The sequence below is a fragment of the Sorex araneus genome, chromosome 6 (genome assembly GCF_027595985.1).
Source record: "Sorex araneus isolate mSorAra2 chromosome 6, mSorAra2.pri, whole genome shotgun sequence".
In the NCBI taxonomy this organism is placed as follows: domain Eukaryota; kingdom Metazoa; phylum Chordata; class Mammalia; order Eulipotyphla; family Soricidae; genus Sorex; species Sorex araneus.
Window position 1 is genome coordinate 7,973,150 of NC_073307.1, and position 11,947 is coordinate 7,985,096.

Sequence of the window (11,947 nt, forward strand, 5' to 3'; positions counted from 1 at the left end):
TGGTGCCTGGGATCGCCTTTCAGCCGGGCGTGCAGCTGGCCTGGTGCTGAGTGAGGGGGGAGAGCAGCGGATGATGCTGGGACACAGTGCAGGGGGCGGAGGGGAGGATTCTCCTCCCTCTGGGGTACTCAAGTGTGAGCATCAGACAGGGAAAGTGCGTTTCAATGCAAGCGATAGTGCAATGGGTAGGGCGTTTGCCTTGCACGAGGCCGACCTGGGTTTGATTCCCAGCATCCCATATGGTCCCCCGAGCACCACCAGGAGTGATTCCTGAGTGCAGAGCCAGGAGTAGTAATCCATGAGCATCACAGGGTGTGCCCCAAAAAGCAAAAATATATATATTAAAAATAGATAAATAAAATAAATGCATGTGGATCTACACAGATGTGGATTCCAAAAGCAGTGAGGCAGAAGGGGGCTGGAAGACCCTCGGTCCTGCTCTGAAGAATGGTCACGGGAGCCAGGGCCTGAAGGGGCAGGAGGGCACTCTGGTCCTGGGGAGAAAGGCACTCAACTGGCAAAGAAGGTGCCCTTGTGATTGGCTGTTTGCCCTGACATATTGATGGGTTTCTCCAGTACGAAGTTGGGTACAAATTTATCACTTTAAACTGTGGTATTCTCGACATGCCAAAAACAGTAACAATGACGGTCCTCATTCCCCTAACCCTGAAGATACGGTATCCAATATGCCATCAGGCTACACTAGCATGCGACAGGAATTAATGGAGATGTTACTGGTGCCTGCTTGAGCAAATCGATGAACAACAGGATGACAGTGATACAGTGATGGACAGAGAGAGAAACGAAGCCGTAAAGGAAGCGACCTTGGATCAGTCCCCTATACCATATATGCTCCCTGAGTACCTCCTGGGGTTCACCTGGCAATGCTCAATGCTCAGGGGACTATATGGGATGCCAGGGGTAGAACCCAGGTTGGCCACATGTAAGGCAAGTGCCTACCTACTGTCCTATCTCTCCAGCCCTCTAAGTAATCTATTTGAACCCAGTTTCTGCCAGGACTCTTGGAAGCTGCTTCTGCATAACTCGATTGTTGATTCACTGAAGTAGGTTCTGTGGCTACTTGTTGGAAAATTCTTGCATCTGTGTCCTCCGGGCCATCCTTTCAAATCCCGAAGTCCTTTCTTGGGAATACAGAGCACATCCCTGACATGTGTGAGGCTCTGGGTTCAATCTGTCATTTATTCTCAAGAGAGAATAAGAATAAATTACTTGAAGAATAATTACTTGGAGCCAGAGCATTAGTACAGTGGGGAGGGCACTTGCCTTGCATGAGGCCAACCTGGATTCCATGCCCATTGTCCCATATAGTCCCCTGAGCACTGCCAGGAGTGATTCCTGAGTACAGAGCCAAGAGCATGCCCTGAGCATCGCCAGGTGTGATTCCAAAACCAAATCAGTAAGTAAATAAATAAGTACATAAATACATAAATAAATAACTTCAGCGGAGGCCAGAGAGATAGTACCGAGAGGAGGCATTTGCCTTGCACAAGCCAATCCGGATTCAATCTCCAACACTGCAAATAGTACACTGAGCCCCAGGGGAGAGATCTCTGAGCAAAAGACAGGAGTAAGCCCGTGAGCACAGCTGGTGTGGCCCCCAAACCAAACTAAATCAATTGCTTCGAGGATTCTCACACACTAATAGGTGACCCCATCACGAGTAAGATTCCAAATTTATCTGACCGATAGCTTGTGTCTCACCCTCGCAGGTGATTAGCATCTCATGGCATGATGTCAATATTGAGTCTACAGCCCTTAGGTGGTTTGATTCTGAAACTCATATTTTAAATTGCGGATTTTATGGCAAGAGATTTCTTTGGTTTTTTTTTTTTTTTCATTCAGGTGAAAGGTCCAAACTCAAGAAAGCCTTCAGGCAATGCTGATGGCTGCAAAACCCCAAAGAAATCACCCAGGACTGGCTTTGCGTCCTAGAGCTGGCCCTGGAGAGTGGGTGTTCGGGTCCCCACTGCCTCACTCGGAGTCTGTCTCCTCAAGGGCAGGAGCAAGAGGGCGGTCAGACCAAGCACTCGGTGGGCAGAAGGCCAAGTGCAAGATGAGAAGCAGCAACAGCTGAGGGCCCTGGGCCTCTGAAACCCATCTTTTCCCTTGGACCTTCACTTACTTTTTCCTTTTACATCCAACAGCCACCTTCTTTTTTTCAGTTGTTTTTGTAATGCTGGGGCTTGAACCCGGGTCGGCTGCATGCAAGGCAAGCGCCCTACCCATTATCACTCTAGTCCCAACATTCACCTTCTTTAGCTTGTTTTTTTGTGCCCTGGATGAAAGAATCTAAGACTTTTTAAATCCTTTGAGGGGGGAAGGAAAAAAAAAAAACCTCCACAAGGAAACTGCCATTGAAGGACACGCTTATTGTTTTGTTTTTCGAGGTGAGAAGTTATGCTTTTCCATCTTCGAGGGAGGGCCCGCCTTGCAAACGTGTGGTCGTGAGTTCAAGGCCCCAGTGTCTCACATACGCCCCAGCATAGCCCTGGCAGCAACACTGGCTGAGACCCCCAGAGTCGCAGATGGTCCCAGCACAGTGTGTGAGGACCACCGAGAGGGAGGCACCCTTTGGCAATCTCTACAACACAAAGTGGGTGAGAGAGACTGAAGAAATAGCTCAAAGGACTAGAGGGCAAAGTTGGCATGTGGGGGGTCCAGATTCACTCCCCAGCACCGCATGATGCCAGCAGCTCTGCCAGGAGCGACCCAGAGCACCAAGCTCAGAGTGGTCCCTGAACCCCACCAGGTGTGACCCGGAAGAAGAAAACAACAAAGATGTCTGCGTGCCGTGGCTGACCGCCATCACTGGGTGTCTCAGGAGACTGGACCCCTGCCTCGCCCACATGGAAACGCCATCTAAACCGCGGCTCTCGGGGCTGGAGCAATAGCACAGTGGGGAGGGCGTTTGCCTTGCACACGGCCAACCCGGGTTCAAATCCCAGCATCCCATAGGGTCCCTTGAGCACCGCCAGGAGTGATTCCTGAGTGCAGAGCCAGGAGTAACTGCTGTGCATCACCGGGTGTGACCCAAAAAGCAAAAAACAAACAAACAAACAATAAACCCTCGGCCCTCCTGTTGAAGAGGGTTGTGTCCTTCTCCGCAATACTCCAAACGGTGTCTGTCCCCCAAAGCTCCGTGAAGGCAGGCGTAGAAAGTGCTGGACAGACAGTGCAAGGGTTGGAAACGAAACTCTCCCCAAGTAACCTCTCGGTCTGCGGGGAAGAGGAGCGTGTGGCCACTCAGACAGAGGAGGAGAGGACAGTGCTCAGTGGGGACTGGGCGGGGCTGTGCCCTGCCAACAGAGGTCTCCTCAGTGTTCCCCGCAGGGACACTGATAGTGCGCTGTTGAGGAGGATCACGGGTTCCTCGGTCAAACTTGAACGCGCTGTCATTTCATTGAGTCTTACGGTTCTGCCTCTAGCTGCTGAGAAGCAAGACTTGTTATTCTGGAGGGGTTCGTTTGCCCTTTCCTCTGGAGAAAGTGCCAAGTCAGGGGCCGGAGAGAAAGCCCAGTGGTCAGGGAGCTTGCCCTGCACGCGGCCAAACTGGGCTTGATCCCCAGCACTGTGTCTGGTCCCCGAGCGCTGCTGGGAGTGATCCTTAAGCTTGGAACCAGGAGTGAGCCCTGAACACCACTGATGGTTTGGGGGGCCAAACCGCCTCTCCCTCCTACGCCCCCTGAAAAAGAAAGCACAGGAAGGGAAGTGGTGAGAGTCCAAAACAAAGCCTGTGGCAATGGGGCTGGAGGGATAGCACAGCGGGTAGGACGGTGCCTTGCACGCGGCCGACGCAGGTTCAATCCCAGCATCCCATATGGTCCCCTGAGCCCTTCCAGGAGTTAATTCCTGAGTGCATGAGCCAGGAGTAACCCCTGTGCATCGCCGGATGTGACCCAAAATAAAGCCATTAAAAAAAAAATCTGTGGCAATGTGGAGAAGTGGGTGGTCTAGAAGAGTCTACGTGAGAATTTAATGAATGAGCAGGAAATTGGAGGAAGAGGAGAAAGGCATGAGGTTCAGCCTGCAAATTTCCAGTTTCACTGTAAGGATGCAGAGAAGCAGCTGGGACCAGTCTAGGACAAACTGAGTTTCCGAGGTTTGCTGGGCCTGGGCAGTTGACCAATACGTCCAATAGCGTTGAGTTTGGGCTTGGGGGCCACACCTGCGGTGCTCAGGGCTTACTCACTCAGGAATCACTCCTGGTGGTGCTCGGGGGACCATATAAAATTCCAGGGATTTGAACCCAGGTTGGCTATGAGCAAGGCAAGCACTTTACTTGCTATGCTATCTCTCCAGCCCCTTTGACGCTGTTCTTGTAAATGATGTAAGTGATTCTCCAACTCTCTGCTGTTCTCTCTGATCTATTTTGACATTTATATGCCATCTGCTAACCAATGAAATTTGGTCTTCAAGTTTTCTCACTGCCCATGAATATTCTGTTTGTCTGAATATTCTGTCCCTACGAGTATGCAGAGCCTTCCATCACATTTTCTTTGATTCAGAAATATGTGTGTACTGTGGCAGAGAGAGAGGGTACAGTGGGTGGAGGGCTTGCCTCGCGCCATACAGGATCCCCTGAGCCCCTCCAGGAATGATCACTGAGTGATCACAGAGCCAGCACTGAGCCCTGAGCACTGCTTGCTTTGGCCCCCAAACAAAAACCCACTCAAGGTTGCACGCACGTTTTCCCATGCCCCAAACTCTCGCCTGAACTTTCTGCTTTCTGTCCCTTTGGGATCAGCCCAGAAATTTCTCAGAGAATTCTAAGTTTCTCCAGGAAAAAGTGCTCTCCTAGGGCAGAATCTGCATAAGCCACAGTTGTGTCCTCTTCAAATTTCCTTTTAGAAATTGTGGCTTGGGGGCTGGAGCAAAAGCACAGCGGGGAGGGCATTTGCCTTGCATGCGGCCGGCCGACCTGGGTTCAATTTCCAGCATCCCATATGATCCCCTGAGAAGCGCCAGGAGTAATTCCTGAATGCAGAGCCAGGAGTAACCCCGTGCATTGGTGGGTGTGACCCAAAAAGCAACAAAACAAAACAAAACAAAACAAAAAAACCCTGAACTTCCTGCGTGTTGTTGCCCGAGTTCCCAGGTCCCAGAGGCTGAAACAAAGCAGTGCCCAGAGATAGAGGGAGGGTGGGGGAGCTGCAGTACGCAGCGTGGCACCTTCTTCACCCAGACAGAAGACATCCTGCCATGTGTCACAGGGGAGCCAGCCTGAGTCCGCCACACCCGTGACCGGAGTCAGAGGGAAGCATGAATCTTAGGATCTTTCAGGTGGAACTGGGGAAAGGGCCGGATTTGAAGAAATAACAACACGGTGGTCACTGGGGACCGAGGGGGGTGAGAGCGAGGCAGATGCTATTCAGGGATGCCAGCTGTGGGCCAGAGAGACAGCCCACCCTCACGGCCTGTGGGCCAGCAAGACAGCCCACCCTCACGGCCTGCCCTCTGCTCACACCAGTCCAGGCGACCCTGGGAGTAGACGCTTCTAAGAGAGGAACAGAGTGGGGACTGGAGGGATGATGCAGCAGATAAGGCGCTCGCATCCTTGCATCCTGCTCACCCCAGTTGGATCCCCGGCACCCCCTGTGGTTCCCTGAGCCCCATCAGGAGTGATCCCTGAGCAGGGCTGAGTGTACCCCTCAACCCCCAAATAATCTAAATCAACAAAAAGAGCTCTTACTTAGAAGGCTGGCTGGAACGATAGCCCCGCGGTAGGGCATTCGCCTTGCACAAGGCCGACCTGGGTTTGATTCCTCCGCCCCTCTCAGAGAGCTTAAACAAGCTACTAAGAGTATTTCGCCCGCACAGCCTGGCAAGCTCCCCGTGGCGTATTCGATATGCCAAAAACAGTAACAATAAGTCTCACAATGGAGGCGTTACTGGTGCCCGCTCGAGCAAATCGATGAGCAACGGGATGACAGAGACAGTGACTTAGAAGGCGAGCTTTTCTGGTCATCTTTTGCCCATTCCTCGTGATCTCTTCCAGCAGCCCCAAGAAGCCTGGATATGGCCCAGCAACAAGTGAGATTGATAGCTTTCTACATTAAATTATAAAGCTTCTTGATATTAAAACATACTGTTGTTGGGAGGCTGTTTATTGGGCCAGGGGCCACCCCCCCATGGACATATAAGTGTGAGTAAAAAGAAAGATTTGGAAAGGTAAACAACACATACAAAAAGGAATTTATCATTAAAAAGATGGATTTGGGGGGGCTGGAGCAATAGCACAGCGGGTAGGGCATTTGCCTTGCACGCGGCTGACCCGGGTTCAATTCCCAGCATCCCATATGGTCCCCTGAGCACTGCCAGGAGTGATTCCTGAGTGCAGAGCCAGGAGTAACCCCTGTGCATCTCCAGGTGTGACCCAAAAAGAAAAAAAAAAGATGGATTTTGGTCACAGTGATTTACGGGGTGTGTGTTCCAGCCACCCCTGCTCCGCCAGACTGTGGGTATCTCCACCACTCTCTTAGGGTCTTGAGGTATCGATCTCACTTTTACAAAACTATTTTATGTCATTTTTTGGAACATGACGTAAGGCTTTTGAAGGAGGATTTCTGTGTTTAAGGAAGGCACTCTGGCCGAGTTATGCAGTGTTCCAGGATGGAACAGACTTGGCACAGTCAGGATTGAGAAACTCCCAGCGTCCATGAAGAGAAATGAAATTCTGGAATGAAGCCCTGGAAGCAAGTCCTCATGCTCTAGAAAACCAGGGGGTGGGGAAAGGTGACACAGCAAGTGAGATGGAGGATTCTAGAATCACATGAAGGATTCTCATTTGGGCGACTTGAGTGAGAATTTTCATCTAGGTCAGAAATGCTGAGGACCGACCAGGTTTTGAGTGTTTGTGTGCATGGACAGAGTGGACAGGTAGATGAGCTGACTAAGGAAAAAGGGATGAGTTGCATTTTCTTTTCTTCCCCCCCCCTTTGGAGAAAGGGGCAACACCTAGCAGTGCTCAGAGATTACTCTCGGCTCTGTGCTCAGGGGACCAAATGTGGTGTCAGAGTTGGAATTCTGGTCAGCCATGTGCAAGGCAAGTGCCTTCTCCACTGTACCCAGACTGATCCCCACTTATATTTTATTATTTGTGGGGGCTACAGAGGTTGTTTGGGCCACACCTGGCAGTGCTCAGAGGTTGTTCCTGGCTCTGCACTCAGGGATCACACCTGGCTAGGCTTGGAGATGCCAGAGATTGGACCCAGGGTGGCCGTGTGCAAGACAGCTGACCTACCCGCTGGACTATTGCTCTGGCCCCATGAGGAATCATTCCTGGCAGGGCTCAGGGGACCATATTTGGTGCCAGGGATTTAACTGGCCAGCTGTGTGCATGACAAGTGTCCTGCCCGCTGTATTATCTCTCTGACCTTTCCAAATCATATTTTAAATATCTCCCCATCTAGGGACTGAATAATACTTTCACTTTGGAAACTAGGTGACACTTCCAGGGAACAATTGTTACTACTGTGGCAAGTGACAAGGGTTAGGAAGGCAAAAATGTACCCAGTGGAGAAGGCATTTACCTTGCACATGGCTGACCAGAATTTCAACTCTGGTACCACATTTGGTCCCCCGAGCACCACCACGAGGGTCCCCTGAGCACAGAGCCAAGAGTAATCCCTGAGCACTGCTAGGTGTTGCCCCTTTCTCCAAAGGGGGGAAAATACAGTATTTGGTGGTTTGTTTAATATATACAAATAGGTGCTACATTTATCTCTGCTGGTTTAAATTCTATCATATTTCACTTCTAGCCTTTTAGTGTGGCAAATCATGTTTTACTTCAATTAAGCATTGGTAATTTGGGGTATCTGGTAATAACTAAGAAATAATTCTGTAATTGTTTTGTATTCAACACATGTGGATCATCCCTCATCTGTAATGTGCTCAAATGCAGCTTCATTTCCAGATACCTTGATGCAGAATAAAGTTTTTCATCATTAGGTGCAAAAAAAAAAAACCACAAAGGGGGGAAAATATTTTCTTATATATGATATAGTATTTAATTATTTAATTTAAGTATTTAATTGTTTGATTAAATAATTAATTAAATAATTAAATATGTAATTATGTGTCTATTTATTAATCTTGATATCTAATCCTCCCTATTATACACCTGTCAATCTACTTAAAACCACAATGCGGTAAACTAATGTTGTTGCTAACTTAGATTAGTACCCAACCCCCTAGGGAGTAAAGACCTTGATCCTGATTTCTTTGTGCTGCCTCCTGATGGGGACTCCGCAGGAATTTGCACAAGCACTGTTATCACTTATCTCCCTGATGCTCTAATATGAAAGAAAATATTTTTGCTGGTTTCTTTTTTTGGTGCGGTGGGGACACCCAGCTCTACTCAGAGTTTCCTCTGGCTGTGTGCTCAGAGATGACTCCTGGCGGCTCAGGGGACCAGATGGAGTGCCAGGGATGGAAGCTGGGTTTGATCTTGAACTACAGTGACTAGGCCGGGTCACTAAGCCCCCAGGGTTGGTCTAGCTGGGAGTGGCCCTGGGCGACCCCCACCCCCAGCTCTGCAGTGTCTCCAGCCGTCTACATAACCGTGATAGAGACGGAATTATTCAGAAGAGATATAGCCCTGCTGGACTGTTCAAAGTGTTAAAAGTGCTGAACATCTGAGCTGGGTTTTTTGTTTGTTTGTTTGTTTTGGGTCACACCCGGCAATGCACAGGAGTCACTCCTGGCTCTGCACTCAGGAATTACAACTGGCGGTGCTCAGGGGACCATATGGAATGCTGGGATTCGAACCTGGGTTGGCCACATGCAAGGCAAATGCCCTACCCACCGTGCTATTGCTCCAGCCCCTGAACATTTGAGTTTTAAAAAGAGTGAAGAGGGGCTGAAGCGATAGTACAGCAGGGAGGCACTTAGTGCCTTGCAATGCGTCAATGCGTACTGGGTTGGATCCCCAGCACCCTATACGGTCCCCCAAACACTGCCAGGCATAATTCCTGATTCATAGTCAGGAGTAACCCTGAATCGCCAGGTGACCCAAAATCAAAATAATAATTTTTTTTTTTAGGGGCTGGAGCGATAGCACAGTGGGTAGGGTGTTTGCCTTGCACGTGGCCGACTCCAGTTTGATTCCCAGCATCCCATATGGTCCCCTGAGCACCGCCAGGGGTAATTACTGAGTGCAGAGCCAGGAGTAACCCTTGAGCATCGCCAGGTGTGACCCAAAAAGCAAAAAAACAAAAAAAATAAATAATTTTTTTAAAAATGAAGAAATCCACGTCTATTGCCTGAAAAGTCCGTTTGGGCAGAGGTGATTCTTCCTGAGCACTGTGGGATGGAACTGGACAAGAAAACCTCCTAGCTTCTGGTACTCTGTGGAACGCTTTGGTATTCCTTGGGGTGCAGAAGCATCCCCCCAAATGTTTGTTGACACATCCTCCCTGTGCGTATGTTTGTGTCCAAATGTCCTTTTATTTGTTTTCTCATTTGGGGGGTATTGTGCTACAGCCCGTCAGTGCTCTGGGGTTGCTCTGATTCTGTGCTCAGGAGACCATCTCCTGTGCTCAAGAATTTGGTTTATTTATTTTTTTGCATTTGGGGTCACATCCAGTGATTCTCAGGAGTTACTCCAGGCTCTGCACTCAGGAATTACTCCTGGAAGTGCTCGAAGGACCATATGGAATGCCAGGGATCAAACCTGGGTCAGCCGTGTGCAAGGCAAACACCCTACTCACTGAACTATGGCCCCTGCCCCATGCCCGGGATTTGAACCAGGGGTGGCCACAAGCAAGGCAAGTACTTTAATTCCCACACTATCTCTCCAGCTCCAGTATGTGATCGTCTTAACGAATTACACCTGCAATATCTTACAGGCGGTTAGACCTTCAGCAAGGTTTGCTTTAGGGTGAGTGGGGTGGGTGGATTGTTTTTCTTTTTGGTTTTGGGGCCACAGCTGAGAATATTCAGGGGATACTCCTGGCTCTATGCTCAGAAATCACTCCTTGAAGTGCTCAGGAGATTACAAAGGATGCTGGTGACTGAACCCTGTTCGGCCGTGTGCAAGGCAAGTGCCCTACCCACTGGACTATCCTTCTGGCCCCCAAAAGGTCTGATTTGAAGGGGTATGGCTCCTCCCACAGCGGGGGAGAGAGGGAGGCCAGGCTTACGGGTAATAGTGGCTTGAGACCCCAGGGACATGCAGGAAGGGAGGCACGGAGGCTGGTGGATGAGGCACAGTGCAGGTACTAGGGCACGGACGAGGTCAGCCTGGAACACTCTCCAGGTGGAAACCAGGCTGGCAGGCAAGAGGTGGGACTGGGCAGGCATGAAGGATGGAACAGCCGTGAGTGGGCCAGACGAAGGGGTGTTTGGGCCCTAGGGAATGACACGACCTAAGGCTGTTGCGGACAGCAAGAGTGGAGTGAGCTCTGACCTTTCCCTGCTGAGGTGAGTAGAAAGGGACCTCGGGGGCAGAGAGAGAGGGAGAGAGAGAGAGACAGAGACAGAGACAGAGACAGAGAGAGAGAGAGCGAGACGGCCGCCATGTGAAGGCGGGATGCAGGAAGTTGGCCTCGCTTTGCTGCTGGATCGGATGTGGACCATGAGAGCAAGTGAACCAACCCAACGCTGTGCGGCTTCTGTTTGCCGTCTGGTTTGGGGGCCACACTCGGCATGGCTCTGGCATCCTGCAGGGCCCAGGACACTGTGTGCAGGTCTAAGGACAGAACCAGGGTCAGCAGTGTCCAAGGCAGCGCCTTTACCGTCCCCTGGACTCTCAGGCACGTGTCACTGTGGCTATTGTCCTGGGCCCCTGAAGGATGGGGGAAAACAAAACTGGAGCGGGTGGTTCTCCGGGCAAACAAAAATGAAGAAGGAAACGAAGCATAAACCCACACAGGAGGCCCAAGCTTCAGCCCTGGCACCTCCTGGGTCCCAGACACAGGAGGGACGCAGCCCCCCACCCCGGGCCCTGAGCTGGGCATACCCTCACACCGTTTTCCAACACTGTTGAGTATGACGCTCGGTTTTGCACACGGTGCATTTGACGCTTCTAAGTAGCCAAGGGGGTGGAGCCTGGGGCAAGCAGTTGGGAATTACCACTGTGTAGATTTGGGGTGCGGGCGGAACGGGGGCTGTCGGGAGAGGGTCATCCCCCCTTCTGTATTGGAATTTAACCCAGGGCCTCACCCGTGCAAGGCGAGAGTGTTCTACCCCTCAGCGGCAGCCTGGTCCCCTTAAAATAGATTCTATTTAAAGTCACGGGAGCGTGTGAGGGTGAGTAATGGGGTGAGTGTAGATAGAGAAGAGAAGGAGTGCCAGGCCCCGACACCCAAGGTTGAGGGGTCAAGGGAGATGACAGGGGCCCACCACGGAGGAGGTGGGGGAGAAGCAGCCCCCGAGGACGCCCAGAAGCCAGGGGGAGGCGCTTTCAAGACAAGACTGAAAAATAATAATGTTCCAAGGTCAGGCCAGGAGGGCAGAACTGATCACGGTGTTTCGGGAACAGGGACGGCCCTGGAACCTTCTCAGGACAACGTTCGGACAGGGGAGCTGGCTGCAGGGCGTCTAGGAGGGGAATCAGAGTTGGGGTTCGGCGTTTTGTGTTTGACTTGGTTTGGGGGGTACACCGTAGCAGTGCTCTGGGCTTACCCGAGGCTCAGGGATCCCTCCTGGCCGGGTTCAGGGGCCATGTGCGGGGGCGCCGCGAGGGAACCTGAGTGGGCGGAGTGGAAGCCACACACCTTCAACCCTGTACTGTCTCTTTGGCGCCCCAGTTGTATTTGTTCGCAGGCGGGGCTTGGTGTGGGGGACAGTGTATTCCTGAAACGCGGCCTGGAATAACTTTGTAAATCACGGCGCCTTCATGAAAGAAGAGGAAAGAAACTCAAGTCTCCCCGGGGTGGTCACCTCGGCAAAATGTCCCTATTCCCAGCTCCCTGGGGCCTCGGGACAG